The sequence below is a fragment of the Oncorhynchus clarkii genome, chromosome 18 (genome assembly GCF_045791955.1).
Source record: "Oncorhynchus clarkii lewisi isolate Uvic-CL-2024 chromosome 18, UVic_Ocla_1.0, whole genome shotgun sequence".
Classification (NCBI taxonomy): domain Eukaryota; kingdom Metazoa; phylum Chordata; class Actinopteri; order Salmoniformes; family Salmonidae; genus Oncorhynchus; species Oncorhynchus clarkii.
Genome location: NC_092164.1, coordinates 62636416 through 62660546, shown reverse-complemented (window position 1 = coordinate 62660546; position 24131 = coordinate 62636416). Strand labels below are relative to the sequence as shown.

The following is a 24131-nucleotide window of genomic DNA, read 5'->3' as shown; positions in this document are numbered from 1 at the left end:
AAGATAAAGTTTCAGGTGATTTTGCAGGGTAGGAAGGATAAAGTTTCAGGTGAATTTGCAGGGTAGGAAGGATAAAGTTTCAGGTGAATTTGCAGGGTAGGAAGGATAAAGTTTCAGGTGAATTTGCAGGGTAGGAAGGATAAAGTTTCAGGTGAATTTGCAGGGTAGGAAGGATAAAGTTTCAGGTGAATTTGCAGGGTAGGAAGGATAAAGTTTCAGGTGAATTTGCAGGGTAGGAAGGATAAAGTTTCAGGTGAATTTGCAGGGTAGGAAGGATAAAGTTTCAGGTGATTTTGCAGGGTAGGAAGGACAACGTTTCAGGTGAATTTGCAGGGTAGGAAGGATAAAGTTTCAGGTGAATTTGCAGGGTAGGAAGGACAACGTTTCAGGTGATTTTGCAGGGTAGGTAGTAGTAAGTTACTGGCAGTATGTATTGCTTGTATAGCCTAGAACAATATTGCATGGCATTGACAGATGCAACAGGAGTGCTGCTTTGCCTTTGCCATGAACTGCTGAGGAATAATTAATTATGAAGATAGATGAGTCTAATTAGATGTGAACCAACACCTGTCATCTTTCTTAACATATCAATTTGCCTCGCATGAAACAGTGTCCTTATTTATACTTGTATTTTGGTCAATGCTAGCATTGCCATCAAGTGGCAGGTTATCACTCTTGATAAGGACACTACAATATTTCAACATTTATGGTAATTATTCAATAACTGCGGTGCTTGTTTTTTGTCACAAGGACTCAGTCATTTATGCTGTTTCTTTCTAAATACTCAGCGTCAGTACAAGTGTTGTGCCCTTTGCTGTGCATTGCACTATGGCATTGAAGAGCAATGAGCACAGAAATCTAATACTCTTATTAAGTTTGGAAAGTGTCCACACAGCTGGCGGTTTGGCGTCACCTTAAGTGACGTATCTCAAAATGTGTGTCATAGTTGATAATGTTCTCCTCATCCAGATCGAAATATTAAACGTGATAATTAACAGCTATTACGAGAAAATGTATTTGTTAACGCTGCAGAAACGTTTTCTCCTGACTGTCTAGCGATTTCAGTAGATTTGTGTAATGTTTAATATATGCTCTCTTAACCCATCCAGACTACTCAAAACAGAAAATGTGTCTGTACTTGAGAAATAACATTACCTCTGTGTTATAATGGGCTTAACTTAAAGCTTTCAGTTGGTTCTTATACCTTTCAGTTGGTTCTTAAAGATTTAAGTTGGTTCTTAGAGCTTTCAGTTGGTTCTTAGAGCTTTCAGTTGGTTCTTAAAGCTTTCAGTTGGTTCTTAGAGCTTTCAGTTAGTTCTTAAAGCTTTCAGTTGGTTCTTAAAGCTTTCAGTTGGTTCTTAGAGCTTTCAGTTGGTTCTTAAAGCTTTCAGTTGGTTCTTAGAGCTTTCAGTTGGTTCTTAGAGCTTTCAGTTGGTTCTTAAAGCTTTCAGTTGGTTCTTAGAGCTTTCAGTTGGTTCTTAAAGCTTTCAGTTGGTTCTTAGAGCTTTCAGTTGGTTCTTAAAGCTTTCAGTTGGTTCTTAGAGCTTTCAGTTGGTTCTTAGAGCTTTCAGTTGGTTCTTAAAGCTTTCAGTTGGTTCTTAGAGCTTTCAGTTGGTTCTTAGAGCTTTCAGTTGGTTCTTAAAGCTTTCAGTTGGTTCTTAGAGCTTTCAGTTGGTTCTTAGAGCTTTCAGTTGGTTCTTAGAGCTTTCAGTTGGTTCTTAAGGCTTTCAGTTGGTTCTTAGAGCTTTCAGTTGGTTCTTAGAGCTTTCAGTTGGTTCTTAGAGCTTTCAGTTGGTTCTTAAGGCTTTCAGTTGGTTCTTAAAGCTTTCAGTTGGTTCTTAGAGCTTTCAGTTGGTTCTTAAAGCTTTCAGTTGGTTCTTAGAGCTTTCAGTTGGTTCTTGGAGCTTTCAGTTGGTTCTTAAAGCTTTCAGTTGGTTCTTAGAGCTTTCAGTTGATTCTTAGAGCTTTCAGTTGGTTCTTAAAGCTTTCAGTTGGTTCTTAGAGCTTTCAGTTGGTTCTTAGAGCTTTCAGTTGGTTCTTAAAGCTTTCAGTTGGTTCTTAGAGCTTTCAGTTGGTTCTTAGAGCTTTCAGTTGGTTCTTAAAGCTTTCAGTTGGTTCTTAAGGCTTTCAGTTGGTTCTTAAAGCTTTCAGTTGGTTCTTAGAGCTTTCAGTTGGTTCTTAAAGCTTTCAGTTGGTTCTTAGAGCTTTCAGTTGGTTCTTAGAGCTTTCAGTTGGTTCTTAAAGCTTTCAGTTGGTTCTTAGAGCTTTCAGTTGGTTCTTAGAGCTTTCAGTTCGTTCTTAAAGCTTTCAGTTGGTTCTTAGAGCTTTCAGTTGGTTCTTAAAGCTTTCAGTTGGTTCTTAAAGCTTTCAGTTGTGCTTCACAGAGACAGCTGAGCTATTATTAACAACCAATGAAACATGCATTCAAGTGTTTCGAGTGTTATTCTCATGATCAGCTCAGCCATAGAAAACATAGGCCCAAAGAAGGAAAACACAAGATTGTTTTGAATACTTATTTTTTGTGTGTTATTTATCCCATCCTACGTTTACCTTGGTAGATGTTTGTAAAAAGTGATTGGCTTGCTTCTAGATGTTAGACTAAAGTACATGACCTATATGTGGGACATCAGGTACATCAGTGGATTTATTTAACATGTTACCTGAGCTGATTCAGAGTACTGAGTGTGAAGTCATCATCCTGATAGATGTCTGGTAGCGCCGTCTGCTAAGACAGTTTCCCCATAGTTCCATAATTGTGAGTTCTAATTTACAATATTAATTTCGTGCCCACACACTTTTAATTGAAAAGTGAAAGCCTAGCTGTGAAGGGGGGTCACCCTGGTAGTAGTTGTAGGTTTTTAATACAGTACCCAAGAACAATCTGTGAGTTACATTGACCACAGGAAAAAGAGCTACATGGTAAATACTGCAATATGGGTTGGATTGAATTGAGCACTTAATTTTCATTTTCAAGGTGATGATTGCACTTTTCTTCCCAACACAGCCCACATTTAAACATTTTGTTTGCATCCCATGGGGGATTCAGCCTTACACTGCAAGTGGCAATAGATGTCAGGAACTCATTGTCTTACCACTGTGAGCTAACTATCCAGAGCCGTATTTGCTTGTGATGCACATCATTTTATTACCAGAGCGTGCCAGTGGACTTCTGGTATGTATGCTTTAGTGAAAAAGTGTTGGGATCAGGTACAGCTATGTTTACCCACCCCCTACAATGAACATTTATGAGCAAGTTCCCCCACCCACAACCTCTCACCTGAATGCATTTTTAAAACATTTTTATTGAATGGGTTGGACAAAGGCTGAAATTGGGGTTGTTACCTTTGAAAATACCCCAAACTAGAAGGTGGTAGTAGCATTGCTTGCCAATGCATATCCATGCATATTGCTTAGGTGGGTTAAGAGATTGCAAGCTATCTGGCGTAATGTTTGGTATTTTGTAGAACTTCGTTGTTGTACCTTGCCAGTGTTGTGTGCATTGTGTCTGTGCACTGAGCTAGCTACCATCTCATAGCCTACATTGCATATGAAGTGTGACTGGCTCATCCATAGATGTTCTATCTTTCACCCTTTTTGGGTTGGCTTCGTGCTCTCTGATTGGCACAAAGTCAAGTTGTTGGCCGCTGACGAGCATCTCTGTTATAGTCGGTCGGTATAGTCGGTTGGTCACTGCCGGGTCGGTACGTCACTGCCGGGTCGGTTGGTCACTGCCGGATCGGTTGGTCACTGCCGGGTCGGTACGTCACTGCCGGGTCGGTTGGTCACTGCCAGGTCGGTTGGTCACTGCCGGGTCGGTTGGTCACTGCCGGGTCGATACGTCACTGCCGGGTCGGTACGTCACTGCCGGGTCGGTTGGTCACTGCCGGGTCAGTTGGTCACTGCCGGGTCGGTACGTCACTGCCGGGTCGGTTGGTCACTGCCGGGTCGGTACGTCACTGCCGGGTCGGTACGTCACTGCCGGGTCGGTTGCTCACTGCCGGGTCGGTTGGTCACTGCCAGGTCGGTTGGTCACTGCCGGGTCGGTTGGTCACTGCCGGGTCGGTACGTCACTGCCGGGTCGGTACGTCACTGCCGGGTCGGTTGGTCACTGCCGGGTCGGTATGTCACTGCCGGGTCGGTACGTCACTGCCGGGTCGGTTGGTCACTGCCGGGTTGGTACGTCACTGCCGGGTCGGTTGGTCACTGCCGGGTTGGTACGTCACTGCCGGGTCGGTGCGCAGCAGGTAGCTCTTTTCATCTAACAAGAGAAGGAACTGTGATAAGTCTATCTGCAGTCTATCGGCAGTCTATCGGCAGTCTATCGGCCATCTATCGGCAGTCTACCGGCCGTCTATCGGCAGTCTACCGGCAGTCTATCGGCAGTCTATCGGCAGTCTATTGGCAGTGAGATTCTCTGTGTGTTTAATGCCTTAGAGTTGTAGAAGGGGTGGTGTGAACCTGCTCATTAAGGAAGGAAAGGTTGAATGCTGCTGGCTGATTACGCCGTCATCTCCCCCTCATTCTCATGCACCTTATTGCAATAACCCTGAAACCCACTGAACTAATCTAATTAGTTTGAGAACAAGAAATTATCCTGGGTCATTTGCAGAATGCATAAACAAGAGAGCGATTCATTCTCTTGTGGCGTTAGAAAATAAATGGGTAAGTGCAGGCCTGTTGTTTTTAGTGGATTGCTTCCATGAGGTCTGCACCATATGGTGGTGGAAACAAAGCCCCAAAAGGAGCTAAGAAAAAGGGGGACGGCCGCTGCAGTGAAGCTGCAAAAACAAAGTGTCTTGAGTCAAACCCCCTTCAATTAAAGGATCTTTTTTTTTTGTGCGTCTAAATGCAGATGCAAAAATACCAGCCGTAACTAAATGGACCCGACCACATTGTTCACACATAGGAGGAGTCTGGTCAGGATCAGCACCAGAACTGTATTGAGCCGCTTTGCCACAATTCCAAACTGTACATTGTTGAGGAATTCTGCGTTGCCAGGCTATTTTTGGTGGGGTTCCATTTCAGGTTGCCAGGTGACAGAGATTGCATTCCTTCCTTGTTACATGACTACCCATGATCCTCCAGGTATCCTAGTCACAGTATCCTATCCCGCTGGTCACTACTGGAATGTCATGTGGCCAGTAGTAGCCTGATGTGAAAATGTAACTTGTTAAATACTGACCTGGTGCAGTTGAATTTACGTGTGTCCAAAGACAAGTCTCTTCACTTGCCAAAGCAATTAAGAACCGTAAGAACCACTCTTTCCTGGTGAGGTTGCTTCCCCAAACCCTCCAAATGATCCCCTCTCAGCCCAACATGATCTTACCTCCACAGAAAGGCCAATTCACAAGTCTAGGTGTTGCCACAACATGGAGAAGACGAGCATTACGTTTGACAATATTCAACCTGGTTGAAAAGCCTTCTTTCTTTTGCAAATTGAAGGTTTGGGGTAGAGGAAGCTATTCTGAGTCTCTCAGGGTAGTCTACTGTATGTGTGGCTGCTAAACTCAGAAGCAGTCTGAATCCTCTGCCTTTACATTAGGGGTTATTATTCCTCTGCCTTTACATTAGGGGTTATTATCCCTCTGCCTTTACATTAGGGGTTATTATCCCTCTGCCTTTACATTAGGAGTTATTATCTCTCTGCCTTTACATTAGGGGTTATTATTCCTCTGCCTTTACATTAGGGGTTATTATCCCTCTGCCTTTACATTAGGGGTTATTATCCCTCTGCCTTTACATTAGGGGTTATTATCCCCCTGCCTTTACATTAGGGGTTATTATCCCTCTGCCTTTACATTAGGGGTTATTATTCCTCTGCCTTTACATTAGGGGTTATTATCCCTCTGCCTTTACATTAGGGGTTATTATCCCTCTGCCTTTACATTAGGGGTTATTATTCCTCTGCCTTTACATTAGGGGTTATTATTCCTCTGCCTTTACATTAGGGGTTATTATCCCCCTGCCTTTACATTAGGGGTCACAGATACCTGAACCCCTGAACTGCATTCGGTGGTAGAGACCGATTGTGTTCTATATTTCTCTGCCTCAAACTACACCACATTACCAAAAGTATGTGGACACCTGCACATCAAGCATCTAATTCCAAAATGATGGGCATTAATATGGAGTTGGTCCCCCTTTGTTGCTATAACAGCCTCCACCCTTCTGAGAAGGCTTTCCACTAGATGTTGGAACATTGCTGCGGAGAAGATTTGCTTTCATTCAGACACAAGAGCATTAGTGAGGTTGGGCACTGATGTTGGGCGATAAGGCCTGGCTCGCAGTTGGCGTTTCAATTCTCCCCAAAGGTCTTTGACGGGGTTGAGGTCAGGTCTCTGTGCAGGCCAGTCAAATTCTTCCTCACCAGTCTCGACAAAACATTTCTGCATGGACCTCGTTTTGGGCACTGTCATGCTGAAATAGGAAAGGGTCCTTCCAAAACGGTTGCCATAAAGTTGCCATAAAGTTGGAAGCACAGAATCCTTTAGAATGTCATTGTATGTGTTAAGATTTCCCTTCACTGGAACTAAGGGGCCTAGACCGAACCACAAAAACAACCCCAGACCGTTATTCCTCCTCCACCAAACTTTACAGTTGGCACTATGCATCCGGGCAGCATTCTCCTGTCATCTGCCAAACCCAGATGTTGAAATGCTGGGCGGCAGGTAGCCTAGTGGTTAGAGCGTTGGGCAAGTAACCAAAAGGTTGCTGGATCGAATCCCTGAGCTGACAAGGTCGTTCTGCCCCTGAACAAGGCCGTTAACCCACTGTTGTTTGGATCTCGGTGTTGCAACTGAGGACAGATGATTTTTATGCACTTCAGCACTCCCGTTCTGTGAGTTTGTGTGACCCACCACTTCGTGGCTGAGCCGCTGTTGCTCCTAGACATTTCCACTTCATAATAACAGCACTTACATTTGACCGGGGCAGAAATTTGACGAACTGACTCGTTGGATCCTATGACGGTGCCACGTTTAATGTCACTGAGCTCTTTAGTAAGGCGATTCTACTGGCAGTGTTTGTCTATGGAGATTGCATGTCAGTGTGCTCTATTTTATACACCTGTCAGCAACGGGTGTGGCTGAAATAGCCTAATCCACTAATTGCAATAGAGCAGACCTGTAGTAGTTTATATAGCAGACCTGTAGTAGTTTATAGAGAAGACCTGTAGTCGTTTATATAGCAGACCTGTAGTAGTTTATATAGCAGACCTGTAGTAGTTTATAGAGAAGACCTGTAGTCGTATATATAGCAGACCTGTAGTAGTTTATATAGCAGACCTGTAGTAGTTTATAGAGAAGACCTGTAGTCGTTTATATAGCAGACCTGTAGTCGTTTATATAGCAGACCTGTAGTAGTTTATAGAGCAGACCTGTAGTAGTTTATATAGCAGACCTGTAGTAGTTTATAGAGCAGACCTGTAGTCGTTTATATAGCAGACCTGTAGTAGTTTATATAGCAGACCTGTAGTAGTTTATAGAGAAGACCTGTAGTCGTTTATATAGCAGACCTGTAGTAGTTTATATAGCAGACCTGTAGTAGTTTATATAGCAGACCTGTAGTAGTTTATAGAGCAGACCTGTAGTAGTTTATATAGCAGACCTGTAGTAGTTTATATAGCAGACCTGTAGTAGTTTATATAGCAGACCTGTAGTCGTTTATAGAGCAGACCTGTAGTATATTAATACTAATATAGAGCAGACCTGTAGTATATTAATACTAATATAGAGCAGACCTGTAGTATATGAATACTAATATAGAGCAGACCTGTAGTATATTAATACTAATATAGAGCAGACCTGTAGTATATTAATACTAATATAGAGCAGACCTGTGGTATATTAATACTAATATAGAGCAGACCTGTAATATATTAATACTAGTATAGAGCAGACCTGTAGTATATGAATACTAATATAGAGCAGACCTGTGACAATTGAATACTAATATAGAGCAGACCTGTGACAATTGAATACTAATATAGAGCAGACCTGTAATATATTAATACTAGTATAGAGCAGACCTGTAGTATATGAATACTAATATAGAGCAGACCTGTAGTATATTAATACTAATATAGAGCAGACCTGTGGTAATGTATTGCTAGTATAGAGCAGACCTGTAGTATATGAATACTAATATAGAGCAGACCTGTAGTATATTAATACTAATATAGAGCAGACCTGTGACAATTGAATACTAATATAGAGCAGACCTGTAGTATATGAATACTAATATAGAGCAGACCTGTGGTAATGTGTTGCTAGTATAGAGCAGACCTGTAGTATATGAATACTAATATAGAGCAGACCTGTAGTATATTAATACTAATATAGAGCAGACCTGTGGTAATGTATTGCTAGTATAGAGCAGACCTGTAGTATATGAATACTAATATAGAGCAGACCTGTAGTATATTAATACTAATATAGAGCAGACCTATGACAATTGAATACTAATATAGAGCAGACCTGTGGTAATGTGTTGCTAGTATAGAGCAGACCTGTAGTATATGAATACTAATATAGAGCAGACCTGTAGTATATGAATACTAATATAGAGCAGACCTGTGGTAATGTATTGCTAGTATAGAGCAGACCTGTAGTATAGTAATACTAATATAGAGCAGACCTGTAGTATATTAATACTAATATAGAGCAGACCTGTAGTATATTAATACTAATATAGAGCAGACCTGTGGTAATTTATTGCTATTATAGAGCAGACCTGTGGTAATTTATTGCTAGTATATAGCAGACCTGTGGTAATTTATTGCTAGTATAGAGCAGACCTGTAGTAATTTATTGCTAGTATAGAGCAGACCTGTAGTATATTAATACTAATATAGAGCAGACCTGTAGTATATTAATACTAATATAGAGCAGACCTGTAGTATATGAATACTAATATAGAGCAGACCTGTAATATATTAATACTAATATAGAGCAGACCTGTAGTATATTAATACTAATATAGAGCAGACCTGTAGTATATTAATACTAATATAGAGCAGACCTGTGGTAATGTATTGCTAGTATAGAGCAGACCTGTAGTATAGTAATACTAATATAGAGCAGACCTGTAGTATATTAATACTAATATAGAGCAGACCTGTGGTAATGTATTGCTAGTATAGAGCAGACCTGTAGTATATGAATACTAATATAGAGCAGACCTGTAGTATATTAATACTAATATAGAGCAGACCTGTGGTAATGTATTGCTAGTATAGAGCAGACCTGTAGTATAGTAATACTAATATAGAGCAGACCTGTAGTATATTAATACTAATATAGAGCAGACCTGTAGTATATTAATACTAATATAGAGCAGACCTGTGGTAATTTATTGCTAGTATAGAGCAGACCTGTGGTAATTTATTGCTAGTATAGAGCAGACCTGTAGTAATTTATTGCTAGTATAGAGCAGACCTGTAGTATATTAATACTAATATAGAGCAGACCTGTAGTATATTAATATTAATATAGAGCAGACCTGTGGTAATTTATTGCTAGTATAGAGCAGACCTGTGGTAATTTATTGCTAGTATAGAGCAGACCTTTAGTAGTTCAATACTGGGCTTCAGGCAGCAGAGAAGATGGTCCCCTTGCCTCGACAGACCCTACAGAGAAACCTCCAAGCCCCTTTCTCCCCTCTCCTCTCTCTCTCCTCCCTTACTCCTCCCTCTCTCCTCTCTCCCAGCATGAACCCTGCTCTGGTTGCTGTCGGTTTCCTGTCATAAGAGACATACGGTTGGTAGCTCAATCTCTCCCACCCCCAGCGCTGGTACCATCCCATAACTCTTCAGGCATTCCTGTGGACCAGACAGAGACTGGGTCTGCAGTCGCTCCACCAAACCCTCTCAGCACCTATTATGGTCAACAGGCCGGGGTCGCTGTCAGGCCTGCCGCGTTTTGATTCACCGTCTACCCAGGATTCCTCCTGCCTGCGTCTGTTTTCACCATGTTCTTAACCTCCTAGATAGGAGATAAAATATCCATAAACAGCACTTGAAAGAAAATGTAAATGTTTATAGATTTCCTGCGAGACTTATCTGATATTGTTCTTATTCGTACATCTAGGAGTTGACAAAAAGTTGCCTGGGACAAGCCAAAACTCAACCCAAGACCCTTTTTGTACAGGGAGCCTGAACTGATGATTTAAGTGGACAGTTGGCCCTGTAGATGAGGAGCAAGGAACTGACACTGGGGTTGGAAAGAATTCCAAGACCATACAAATCTCTACAAGACATTCCCACCTGTCTGTTCAACGCAGCCACACCCCCGCCACACCCCCAGCCCCAGCCAACTGCTGTATGGAGAGAGACTGGGAGGGAAGTAGCCAACTGCTGTATGGAGAGAGACTGGGAGGGAAGTAGCTAACTGCTGTATGGAGAGAGACTGGGAGGGCAGTAGCTAACTGCTGTATGGAGAGAGACTGGGAGGGAAGTAGCTAACTGCTGTATGGAGAGAGACTGGGAGGGAAGTAGCTAACTGCTGTATGGAGAGAGACTGGGAGGGAAGTAGCTAACTGCTGTATGGAGAGAGGCAGAAAGACTGGCAGGGCGGCAGCCCTTTTTTGGGGGGCAGAGAGGTTGGGACAGGGTCAGCTTTCTGTTTGGGTGGCAGAGAGACTGGCAGGGAAGCAGCTCTGTTTGGGGGGCAGAGAGACTGGGACAGGGTCAGCTTTCTGTTTGGGGGGCAGAGAGGCTGGGACAGGGTCAGCTTTCTGTTTGGGTGGCAGAGAGGCTGGGACAGGGTCAGCTTTCTGTTTGGGTGGCAGAGCGACTGGGACAGGGCCAGCTTTCTGTTTGGGTGGCAGAGAGACTGGGACAGGGTCAGCTTTCTGTTTGGGGGGCAGAGAGGCTGGGACAGGGTCAGCTTTCTGTTTGGGTGGCAGAGAGACTGGGACAGGGTCAGCTTTCTGTTTGGGGGGCAGAGAGACTGGCAGGGAAGCCGCTCTGTTGGGAGACAGGAGAACACTTTTATGGTGCTGCCACTCCTCTCATATTGATGAGTCAGTGCATGCCCGGAGCCTAGAGAGAGGAGAGTGGTAATGAGAGAAAGAGAGAGGAGAGACACACACCCTTGCATACACACCCCAGACACCAGTGTTTATGTAATGCTAGAGTTAAGCAATAAGGCCAGACGAGGTGTGGTTTGGTATATGATATTAGGTTAAATAAAGAATATGGACAATATACCATGAATAAGGACTATTCCTATGCACAACGCAACCCATAGTATACAGTTTGATACACCACGGCTTTCAGCCAATCAGCATTCAGGGCTCGAACCACCTGGTTTATGAAAGCAAATAGTCCTGTTTTGTCACGAGAGATTGTGTCTGAAATCACTTTCAGACGTAAACAGATCTCAGTATTTTGAAAATGGTCTGTCTGTATATTATGAGGGTCTCCTGTGTTGCCGGTAAGGTGATCTCTTCGGGACATCAGCCCTCAAGTCCAGATCACCTGCTCAACTGTTGTGGACGATAGGTTAGCTGGAAATGGGAGTCAGGTGTAAGAGGAAAGGGAATCTACAGCGTAGCCAATGAAGACAGTATGGTCCTCCCTTCCTGTTCATTACCCCTGGGATGGTGTGAAGTATAGGGTGTAATATTTGTGGATGAGGGTCACTGGGTGCTTCTGTAGTCATCCATTCAGACCGAAACTCTAATGTGTACTTAATATAGTCACAGCCATGTCTGTCTGTCTGTCTGTCTGTCTGTCTGTCTGTCTGTCTGTCTGTCTGTCTGTCTCACAGCCATGTCTGTCTGTCTGTCTGTCTGTCCTTCTGTCTGTCTCACAGCCATGTCTGTCTGTCTGTCTGTCTGTCTGTCTGTCTGTCTGTCTGTCTGTCTGTTTGTCTCACAGCCGTGTCTGTCTGTCTGTCTGTCTGTCTGTCTGTCTGTCTGTTTCACAGCTATGTCTGTGTCTGTCTGTCTCTGTCTGTCTGTCTGTCTGTCTGTCTGTCTGTCTGTCTGTCTCACAGGCATGTCTGTCTCTGTGTCTGAATGTCTGTCTGTCTGTCTGTCTGTCTGTCTGTCTGTCTGTCTGTCTATCTGTCTGTTTCACAGCCATGTCTGTGTCTGTCTGTCTCTTGTCTGTCTGTCTGTCTGTCTGTCTGTCTGTCTGTCTCACAGCCATGTCTGTCTGTCTGTCTGTCTGTCTGTCTGTCTCACAGGCATGTCTGTCTCTGTGTTTGTCTGTCTGTCTGTCTGTCTGTCTGTCTGTCTGTTTCACAGCCATGTTTGTGTCTGTCTGTCTGTCTGTCTGTCTGTCTGTCTGTCTGTCTGTCTCACAGCCATGTCTCTGTCTGTCTGTCTGTCTGTCTGTCTGTCTGTCTGTCTGTCTGTCTGTCTGTCACAGCCATGTATGTGTCTGTCTGTCTGTCTGTCTGTCTGTCTGTCTGTCTCACAGGCATGTCTGTCTCTGTGTCTGTCTGTCTGTCTGTCTGTCTGTCTCACAGCCATGTCTGTCTGTCTGTCTGTCTGTCTGTCTGTCTCACAGGCATGTCTGTCTCTGTGTCTGAATGTCTGTCTGTGTCTGTCTGGAAAAAAGTGTCTGCTAAATGGCATATATATATATATATATTGTAAAGAATTAGTTACTGATCTATGGTACTATAGTCTCCCTTGAGTCCAAGCGCTGATGATGACAAACTGAAAATGCATGTTCCAATTTGCATCTGCACTTTTATTTAAAGTCCTTGTGAGCCTTTGTTGACCTCCGCTTTGAGGTCGCCATTATTGAATCCTTTCAGTGCAAAAAACTCTTGTTCCTTCGAGTTGGGCTACACAGTACACACTGTAGGCCACACCTAGCTAGAGCTTGTTGTGCTTGGCGTGTCATAGCCAAATCATAGTAGGTGTTAGGCTTATCAGTGTTTATAAGAGGTATGGTAGAGTGAGTTGCCAATGGCGCCGTCTCAGACCAGACATTTTAGTGGCTCCCCTCTTGGCTGCAGAGACAATATTTCGCTGTTTTAAAGAAAAATTCCAGCAATTCTACCCATTGTGCCATTGGGTGGAGAGAACATTTAAAGTTTTTAAGCTAGTTTCCTGCAATTCTACACATTGTGCCATTGGGTGGAGAGAACATTTAAAGTTTTTAAGCTAGTTTCCTGCAATTCTACACATTGTGCCATTGGGTGGAGAGAACATTTAAAGTTTTAAAGCTAGTTTCCTGCAATTCTAAATGCGATACTCTATGTTTTTTTTAAATTTAACTAGGCAAGTCAGTTAAGAACAAAATTCTTATTTACAATGACGGCCTACCCCGGCCAAACCTTCCCCTAACCCAGACAATATTGGGCCAATTATGCACCGCCCTGTGGGATTCCCAATCACGGACGGTTGTGATACAGCCTGGAATCAAACCAGGGTCTGTAGTGACACCTCTAGCACTGAGATGCAGTGTCTTAGACCGCTGTTCCACTTGGGATGCCATCTTTTAAGTCTAACCTTTATTTAACCTTTATTTAACTAGGGAAGTCAGTTAAGATCAAATTCTTATTTACAGTGACGGCCTAGGAACAGTGGGTTAACTGACTTGTTCAGGGGCAGAACGACAGACTTTTACCAGCTTTGATCCAGCAACTTTTCAGTTACTGGCCCAACACTCTAACCACTAGGCGATCTGCCGCATCCCAGGATTCCATTGGGATGCCATCGAAATGAATATAGGGGGACCACTGGGCTTCTAGTTCCTTGGGTGTGGTACAGTCATTATGGTTTGACTACAGTCACTCAAGGCTCTGCATCATAACAGTAGATCATCCATGAATTAAGCTGATAGAAACATCTTGATGCACCAGTTCGGTAATCACCTTTTTGCTAATTCAAATGTTAAGGATGGCGATGATATTCATAATTCTTTGGGATGGTCTATCTTATTCAGTAACAACGTCATGATCCTGATGTGACATGTAGGAAAGATTAGACCTTCTAAGTCTCGCTTTCCAACTAAAACTGTCTGACTCAGACCTGTGTGAACCAGAGGCAGACACATTTTCCAAACAGTAACTCCATTCATATCGCCAGAATAGAATGTGTTTTGAAGCTCAATATGTGGCCTACACTTCAATCTGTATTGATTGAGTGTGAATTGAACTACCCATCCACCTCACGTACAGAGCCACAGACAGGAAGACACACAGTCACAAAGCCAAAGCAAATAGTAGAGAATAACTACTATAAAAGTCTGAAACACAGTAAAAGAACACAAGACTACTGTCTGTCATTACAAATACGAACTAGGCGTAGTTCCCTCAGGGGTGTGGAAGGATCTGGAACTATGGCAGAGATGACATCATAATATGTTCTGGAACTATGACAGAGATGACATCATAATATGGTCAGAAACTATGACAGAGATGACATCATAATGGGAAGCCCTCTGGAGAATCATTGCTCATATGAGCAGAATATAGAGGCAGTAGATAGAGTTGAAGTCGGAAGTTAACATACACCTTAGCCAAATACATTTAAACTCAGTTTTTTCACGATTCCTGACATTTAATCATAGTTTAAAATTCCCTGTCTTAGGTCAGTTGGGATCATCACTTTATTTTAAGAATGTGAAATGTCAGAATAATAGTAGAGAGAATGATTTATTTCAGCTTTTATTTCTTTCATCACATTCCCAGTGGGTCAGAAGTTTACATACACTCAATTAGTATTTGGTAGCATTGCCTTTAAATTGTTTAACTTGGGTCAAAAGTTTTGGGTAGCCTTCCACAAGCTTCCCACAATAAGTTGGGTGAATTTTGGCCCATTCCTCCTGACAGAGCTGGTGTAACTGAGTCAGGTTTGTAGGCCTCCTTGATCGTACACGCTTTTTCAGTTCTGCCCACACAGTTTCTATAGGATCGAGGTCCGGGCTTTGTGATGACCACTACAATACCTTGACTTTGTTGTCCTTAAGCCATTTTGCCACAACTTTGGAAGTATGCTTGGGGTCGTTGTCCATTTGGAAGATACATTTGCGACCAAGCTTTAACTTCCCGACTTATGTCTTGTGATGTTGCTTCAATATATCCACATAATTTTCCATCCTCATGGTGCTATCTATTTTGTGAAGTGCACCAGTCCCTCCTGCAGAAAAGCACCCTCACAACATGATGCTGCCACCCCTGTGCTTCACGGTTGGGATGGTGTTCTTCGGCTTGCATGCCTCCCCTTTTTCCTCCAAACATAACGATGGTCATTATGGCCAAACATTTCTATTTTTGTTTCATCAGACCAGAGGACATTTCTCCAAAAAGTGAGATCTTTGTCCCCATGTGCAGTTGCAAACCGTAGTCTGGCTTTTTTATGGCCGTTTTGGAGCAGTGGCTTCTTCCTTGCTGAGCGGCCTTTCAGGTTATGTCGATATACTGTAGGACTCGATTTACTGTGGATATAGATACTTTTGTACCTTTTTCATCCAGCATTTTCACAAGGTCCTTTGCTGTTGTTCTGGGATTGATTTGCACTTTTCGCACCAAAGTACGTTCATCTCTAGGAGACAGAACGCTTCTCCTTCCTGAGCGGTATGACGGCTGCGTGGTCCCATTGTGTTTATACTTGTGTACTATTGTTTGTACAGATGAACGTGGTACCTTCAGGCATTTGGAAATTGCTCCCAAGGATGAACCAGACTTTTGTTTTGCTGAGGTCTTGGCTGATTTCTTTTGATTTCCCCATGATTTCAAGCAAGAGGCACTGAGTTTGAAGGTAGGCCTTGAAATACATCCACAGGTACACCTCCAGTTGACTCATATGATGTCAATTAGCCTATCAGAAGCTTCTAAAGCCATGACATCATTTTCTGGAATTTTCCAAGCTGTTTAAAGGCACAGTCAACTTAGTGTATGTAAACTTCTGCCCCACTGGAATTGTGATACAGTGAATTATAAGTGAAATAATCTGTCTGTAAACAATTGTTGGAACAACGACTTGTGTCATGCACAAAATAGATATCCTAACCGACTTGCCAAAATTATAGTTTGTTAACAAGACATTTGTGGAGTGTTTGAAAAATGAGTTTTAATGACTCCAACCTAAGTGTATGTAAACTTCTGACTTCAACTGTATATGATTCAGGCCTTATCTTTCCTCACACCTCGTCCACCATTCATATCCACTGCTCCAGAGCGATGCTCCTTTGGGTTCGACAGTGGGAAACATCACCCTTCTACAGATGATCTCCTTGGAAAATATCCCTGATAACATTTTTCTTCATACACCAGGTGCATGTGCATGTTAATGGTATATAGGGGAAGTTGTACTCTAGCTTGTATTTTCCCCTTGTGGTGGTAGTATTGCTCAAAATGTTTAAGGTTGTGAGAAAACTAGGGGCGATATAGGAGTGTTATGCCCCTTGACACAAACACATAGACGTTACATAGACGTGACATAGACGTGACATAGCTGTTATGTAGATGTTATGTAGACGTTATGTAGACATAATATTGATGTTACATATATGTTATATAGAAGTTGTATAGATGTTAAATAGACTTTATATAGATGTGACATAGACGTGACATAGACGTGACATATATATGTTATATAGACGTTATATCTTCGACATGGCTCTGAGAAAAAGAAGGACAACCTTTTCAGCTTTTTCTTTACAATCATAAAGTGAATAGCAGTGTAAAGAAATATACCATTTAATTCTCTGCTTTCTGAGAACTGCACCCCAACCTCAACTGTAGCCTTCGTTTTTTCACTCGTGTGATTAACAGGAATGCTTCACCTCCTGTTACTCTGCATCGACTGGATGTGTCGGAGACAATGGGGGTAGATGTCTTCTGGTGGAGTAACGGCATGCGACTTCACTCAGAAGGGAAATGTCTGAGGCTGTGGTTTATACTCAGTTACACACACACACACACACGCACACGCACGCGCACACACACACGCACACACACACACAAACACACTCAGTTTTACACTGTAGCTGTAACGGCTCAGCTTCTATCTGACTGGTTGGAAAATCGTAGCTTTGTTGTTGTTAGGTAGGCTAGTGTCTGATCTTTGGTCAGAAGTGCTTAGCAATGACACAGTTCACCAAATATTTTTTTTGGTGCAGATCCTTCACTCTGAAATGCTTAGCAATGACACAGTTCACCGAAGATTTTTTTTGGTGCAGATCCTTCACTCTGAAATGCTTAGCAATGACACAGTTCACCGAAGATTTTTTTTGGTGCAGATCCTTCACTCTGAAATGCTTAGCATTGACACAGTTCGCCGAAGATTTTTCTTGGTGCAGATTCTCCACTCTGAAATGCTTGTAGCGGTGCCAGATATTGTACAAGAAGATTCTCTACAGAGAGGTTACACAGATTCTCTCAAAGGATCTTGTGATTTTGTGTTTGCTGTCCCTTGGCACGGTCCTCATAGCCTTCTGGGTAAGACGTTGGCCAGAGAGCAGCAACTGGCAATCATATAAAGCTCATAACCATTAAAATCATCAAGTAGGACAGAGGAAAGGAAATGTGCAGACCTCTTAACTGTCTGAAAGACCTTCACAGGAAAGTTCAAAAGCATCACTAGGCCAGAGTACATTTGCTAGCCTGTAAACCTATATGTGAGACAGTGAGCTTCCCGGCAAAACTCTAATACTGTGATTTGAGGGCAGCCCGTACACACACACATGCAAACAGCACACACCACACACACACACACACACACACACACACCCACACACACACGCGCACGCACGCACGCACACACACACACGAATGCACGCACACACACACACACACACACACACACACACACACACACACACACACACACACACACACACACACACGAATGCACGCACACACACACACACACACACACACACAGACACACACACACACACACACACACACACACACACACACACACACACACACACACACACACACACACACACACACACACACACACACACACACACACACACACACACACACAAAGGAAAAAGATGGTGCACAAGCAGAAGGGATTAAATCACACTGCAAACCCTGTTAAGATGAGGATTGAGCAATGTGCCTGCTTGCCTGCGTCTTTCCTGTTGCTAAATGCTGTATATTTTTAGGAATAGTGCCTAGCCTTGGGTGTTGTTTGATCCGTTGGATTTTTGACTCACGGCTGAGAGAGGAATGACTGTATGCCTCCTTACTGACAGACAAGGAGAGGTCTAACTGGGTGGAACTGAGAGGGATTGTGACAGTCTGCAGTTAGCTAGACTATGTCACAGTTAGATATTCATAACGTGAGATATGTGTTTTCAGGTCTTTCCAATAGTTTGACAGGAAGAGATCTGTGTCTGATATGCTCATTGAATTTGATTGCATGTTTAAAGCGATGCAGCAACAGGACAACAGTGACTATGATGTAAACAAGGATGTTGTAAATCAACAGGAAGTTTGTCTGCTTTATTTTACTACTCAATAACTTCTACACACTTCCACTCTCTGCCTCTCTCTCCCAGTCCTCCTCTCTCTCCCAGTCCTCCTCTATCTCCCAGTCCTCCTCTATCTCCCAGTCCTCCTCTCTCACCCAGTTGCCTCTCTCTACCAGTCCTCCTTTCTCTCCCAGCCCTCCTCTACTTCTCCCAGTCTTCCTCTATCTCCCAGTTCTCCTCTTTCTCCCAGTCCTCCTCTCTCTCCCAGTCCTCCTCTCTCTCCCAGCCCTCCTCTCTCTCCCAGTCTTCCTCTCTCTCCCAGTCCTCCTTTTTCTCCCAGTTCTCCTCTCTCTCCCAGTCCTCTTCTCTCTCCCAGTCCTCCTCTATCTCCCAGTCCTCCTCTCTCACCCAGTTGCCTTTCTCTACCAGTCCTCCTCTCTCTCCCAGTCCTCCTCTCTCTCCCAGTCCTCCTCTCTCTCCCAGTCCTCCTCTCTCTCCCAGTCCTCCTCTCTCTCCCAGTCTTCCTCTCTCTCCCAGTCCTCCTTTTTCTCCCAGTTCTCCTCTCTCTCCCAGTCCTCTTCTCTCTCCCAGTCCTCCTCTATCTACCAGTCCTCCTCTCTCTCCCAGTCTTCCTCTCTCTCCCAGTCCTCCTTTTTCTCCCAGTCCTCCTCTCTCTCCCAGTCTTCCTCTATCTCCCAGTCCTCCTCTCTCTCCCAGCCCTCCTCTACTTCTCCCAGTCTTCCTCTATCTCCCAGTCCTCCTCTCTCTCCCAGTCCTCCTCTCTCTCCCAGTCCTCCTCTCTCTCCCAGTCCTCCTCTCTCTCCCAGCCCTCCTCTCTCTCCCAGTCTTCCTCTCTCTCCCAGTCCTCCTTTTTCTCCCAGTTCTCCTCTCTCTCCCAGTCCTCTTCTCTCTCCCAGTCCTCCTCTATCTCCCAGTCCTCCTCTCTCACCCAGTTGCCTTTCTCTACCAGTCCTCCTCTCTCCCAGTCTTCCTCTCTCTACCCCAGTCCTCCTTTCTCTCCCAGTCCTTCTTTCTCTCCCAGTCCTCCTTTCTCTCCCAGTCCTCCTTTCTCTCCCAGTCTTCCTCTATCTCTCCCAGCCCTCCTCTACTTCTCACAGTCTTCCTCTATCTCCCAGTCCTCCTCTCTCTCCCAGTCCTCTCTTTACCCCTGTTCTCCTCTACTCTCCCAGTCCTCCTCTCTCTCCCAGTATTCCTCTCTTTCCCAGTATTCCTCTCTCTCACAGTCCTCCTATCACTCCCAGTCCTCCTCTCACTCCCAGTCTTCCTCTATCTCACAGTCCTCCTCTCTCCCAGTCCTCCTCTCTTTCCCTGTCCTCCTCTCTCACCCAGTTGCCTCTCCCTCCCAGTCCTCCTCTCTCTCCCAGTTGCTTCTCTCTACCCCAGTCCTCCTCTCTCTCCCTGCCCTCCTCTCTCTCCCAGTCATCTCTCAGTTAAATTCAATTTAAGGGCTTTATTGTCATGGGAAACATATGTTAACATTGCCAAAGCAAGTGAAGTAGATAATAAACAATAAAAATGTACAGTAAACATTACACTCACAAAAGTTCAAAAATAATAAAGACATTTCAAATGTCATATTATGTGCAAATAGTTAAAGTACAAAAAGGCAAAATAAATATTGCAAAATAAATATTGCATTTAAAATGGGATTTATTCTTCACTGTTTGCTCTTTTCTTGTGGCATCAGGTCACAAATCTTGCTGCTGTGACGGCACACTGTGGTACTTCACCCAATAGATATGAGAGTTTATCAAAGTCAGGTTCTTTTTGGAATTCTTTGTGGATCTGTGAGAAATATGTGTCTCTAATATGGTCATATATTTGGCAGGAGGTTAGGAAGTGCAGCTCAATTTCCACCTCATTTTGTGGGCAGTGTGCACATAGCCTGTCTTCTCAGTGGCCTCACTGAGTCTGTACATAGTCAAAACTTTCCTTAATTTAATCTCTGTTTAGGGGAAAGAGGGATACCTAGTCAGTTGTACAACTGAATGCATTCAACTGAAATGTGTCTTCCTCATTTAACCCAACCCCTCTGAATCAGAGAGGTGCAGGGGGCTGCCTTATATCAACATCCACGGCCCCCAGGGAACAGTGGGTTAAGTGCCTTGCTCAGTGGCAGAACATCAGATTTTTACCTTGTCCGCTCGGGGATTCGATCCAGCCACCTTTTGGTTACAGGCCCAACGCACTGACCACTAGGCTACCTAGCATTCCTGTTTGCTTTGTTTTTTTGTTAATTCTTTCCAATGTGTCAAGTAATTATCTTTTTGTTTTCTCATGATTTGGTTGGGTCTAATTGTGCTCCCAGTCCTCCTCTACCTCTGCAAGCCATCCTCTCTCTCCCCTCTCTCTCCCAGTCCTCTCTCTCCCAGTCCTCTCTCTCCCAGTCCTCCTCTACCTCTGCAAGCCATCCTCTCTCTCCCAGTCCTCTCTCTCCCAGTCCTCTCTCTCCCAGTCCTCTCTCTCCCAGTCCTCTCTCTCCCAGTCCTCTCTCTCCCAGTCCTCCTCTACCTCTGCAAACCATCCTCTCTCTCCCAGTCCTCCTCTACCTCTGCAAGCCATCCTCTCTCTCCCCAGTCCTCTCTCTCCCCCAGTCCTCTCTCTCCAAGCCAGTCCTCTCTCTCCCAGTCCTCCTCTACCTCTGCAAACCATCCTCTCTCTCCCAGTCCTCCTCTACCTCTGCAAGCCATCCTCTCTCTCCCAGTCCTCCTCTACCTCTGCAAGCCATCCTCTCTCTCCCAGTCCTCTCTCTCCCAGTCCTCTCTCTCCCAGTCCTCTCTCTTCCAGTCCTCCTCTACCTCTGCAAGCCATCCTCTCTCTCCCAGCTCTCTCTCTCCCAGCCCTCATCTCAATTCAATTCATAGGGGCTTTATTGGCATAGGAAACGTGTTTACATTTCCAAAGCAGGTAAAACAAACTTTAACAAAACCAACAAAGACAACAACAACCAGACATTAACAGTAAACATTACACACACACAGTTTCAGTCTCTCTCTCTGTCCTCGGCCTGTTATCTGCGGTGTTTCTCCGTAGCGCGCGACCCCTGTCCCCAACTGACAGCTTGGACCCTGTGATCACAGGAAGTGTAGAGGAAGCAGTTGTTCTCTGTTGTTCCAGCGAGCGCTGATTGAGTGCAAAGAGGGCAAGTCGGGGGGAGGGGAGGATAATAAAGAGAGAAGCAGAGAGAGAGAGAGAGAGAGGGGGGGGGGATAATAGAGAGAGAAGCAGAGAGAGGGGGAGGATAATAAAGAGAGAAGCAGAGAGAGAGGGGGGAGGATAATAAAGAGAGAAGCAGAGAGAGAGAGAGAGAGAGAGAGAGAGAGAGAGAGAGAGAGGGGGAGGATAATAAAGAGAGAAGCAGAGAGAGAGAGTGGGGGAGGATAATAAAGAGAGAAGCAGAGAGAGAGGGGGGATAATAAAGAGAGAAGCAGAGAGAGAGGGGGGGAGGATAATAAAGAGAGAAGCAGAGAGGGGGGGGGGCAATAAAGAGAGAAGCAGAGAGAGGGGGGGATAATAAAGAGAGAAGCAGAGAGAGGGGGGGAGGATAATAAAGAGAGAAGCAGAGAGAGAGAGAGAGCGAGAGAGGGGGGGGAGGGGGAGGATAATAAAGAGAGAAGCAGAGAGAGAGAGAGAGGGGGGGAGGGGGAGGATAATAAAGAATGAAGCAGAGAGAGAGGGGGAGGATAATAAAGAGAGAAGCAGAGAGAGAGAGAGAGAGGGGGGGGGAGGGGAGGATAATAAAGAGAGAAGCAGAGAGAGAGGGGGGGATATAATAAAGTGAGAAGCAGAGAGAGAGGGGGGAGGATAATAAAGAGAGAAGCAGAGAGAGAGGGGGAGAGAGAGAAAGAGAGAGAGGGGGGAGGATAATAAAGAGAGCGAGAGAGAGAGAGAGAGAGGGGGGGGGAGAGAAGCAGAGAGAGAGGGGGGGATAATAAAGAGAGAATCAGAGAGAGAGGGGGGGGGGATAATAAAGAGAGAAGCAGAGAGAGAGGGGGGGGGGATAATAAAGAGAGAAGCAGAGAAAGAGGGGGGGAGGATAATAAAGAGAGAAGCAGAGAGAGAGAGGGGGGGGTAATAAAGAGAGAAGCAGAGAGAGAGGGGGGGGGTAATAAAGAGAGAAGCAGAGAGAGAGAGAGAGAGAGAGAGAGAGAGGGGAGGGGGGTAATAAAGAGAGAAGCAGAGAGAGGGGGGAGGATAATAAAGAGAGAAGCAGAGAGAGAGAGAGAGAGAGAGAGAGAGAGGGGGGGGGGGGGGATAATAAAGAGAGAGAGAGAGGGGGGGGGGTTGCAGTGTCATCGTGTGATGGGTTATTTTCAGTTCACTCACTTTTCTTACAGGTGGAAGAAAGTAGTGAATGTATTAGGACTGATCATCTGTACCACTGTCCTAGACATCCCTTTATTCAGACTTATCTGGGTTCAACCCTTTATTCAGACTTATCTAGGGTTTATCCCTTTATTCAGACTTATCTGGGTTCAACCCTTTATTCAGACTTATCTGGGTTCAACCCTTTATTCAGACTTATCTGGGTTCAACCCTTTATTCAGACTTCAACCCTTTATTCAGACTTATCTGGTTTCAACCCTTTATTCAGACTTATCTGGGTTCATCCCTTTATTCAGACTTATCTGGGTTCAACCCTTTATTCAGACTTATCTGGGTTCATCCCTTTATTCAGACTTATCTGGGTTCAACCCTTTATTCAGACTTATCTGGGTTCATCCCTTTATTCAGACTTATCTGGGTTCAACCCTTTATTCAGACTTATCTGGGTTCAACCCTTTATTCAGACTTATCTGGGTTCATCCCTTTATTCAGACTTATCTGGGTTCATCCCTTTATTCAGACTTATCTGGGTTCAACCCTTTATTCAGACTTATCTGGGTTCATCCCTTTATTCAGACTTATCTGGGTTCAACCCTTTATTCAGACTTATCTGGGTTCAACCCTTTATTCAGACTTATCTGGGTTCAACCCTTTATTCAGACTTATCTGGGTTCATCCCTTTATTCAGACTTATCTGGGTTCAACCCTTTATTCAGACTTATCTGGGTTCATCCCTTTATTCAGACTTATCTGGGTTCAACCCTTTATTCAGACTTATCTGGGTTCAACCCTTTATTCAGACTTATCTGGGTTCAACCTGCATGTTGGGGAACACTGGAGTCCCGTAGACAACCTGTCCAGCATGATGTCCGGCTTATGGATGAACCTAATGACATGGGAAAAGGATGAAGAGAATCACACAATATGTTGGGCGAACAGAATACAATAAGTTGTCATGCAACGTTTAGCTCGACGACCTAGTAGGTCATTTTGGGCAGCACTGTTTTGAACCATAAGTTGTCAGGTGACTCTGTTTATGAAATGACTTCATCAAGAACACTTTGATCACCAAGGCTGTGCGTGGTCATCCTAGTGTTGGCTGATAAAGCATTTACACGCAAACAGCTGTCCTTTTAGTTCAACACAATCGGCTGAAAGTGACAATGGAATGTGGAGCTGTGTTTGACACCGTGTTTGACACAGTGTTTGACGCAGTGTTTGACATTGTGTTTGAAATTGTGTTTGAAATTGTCTGACTGATATTGTGACAGCAAATCTAAATTGAATTGTCATCAGACCACAATTGTGTTGCATCATTAAATGGCGTCGAAGCCTCGCAACAGCAGTACATTTCCGTCATGGTTTTCAGAGAAGGAGGGAGAGAGGAGCTGTA

General features: G+C 44.2%; 1 protein-coding gene across 1 annotated transcript in view; it reads left to right on the top strand.

The window, feature by feature from the left end:
- The window catches only part of LOC139373818 (zinc finger transcription factor Trps1-like), a 219415-nt gene that overhangs the window by 8016 nt on the left and 187268 nt on the right, over window positions 1-24131 (top strand). The window lies entirely within an intron of this gene.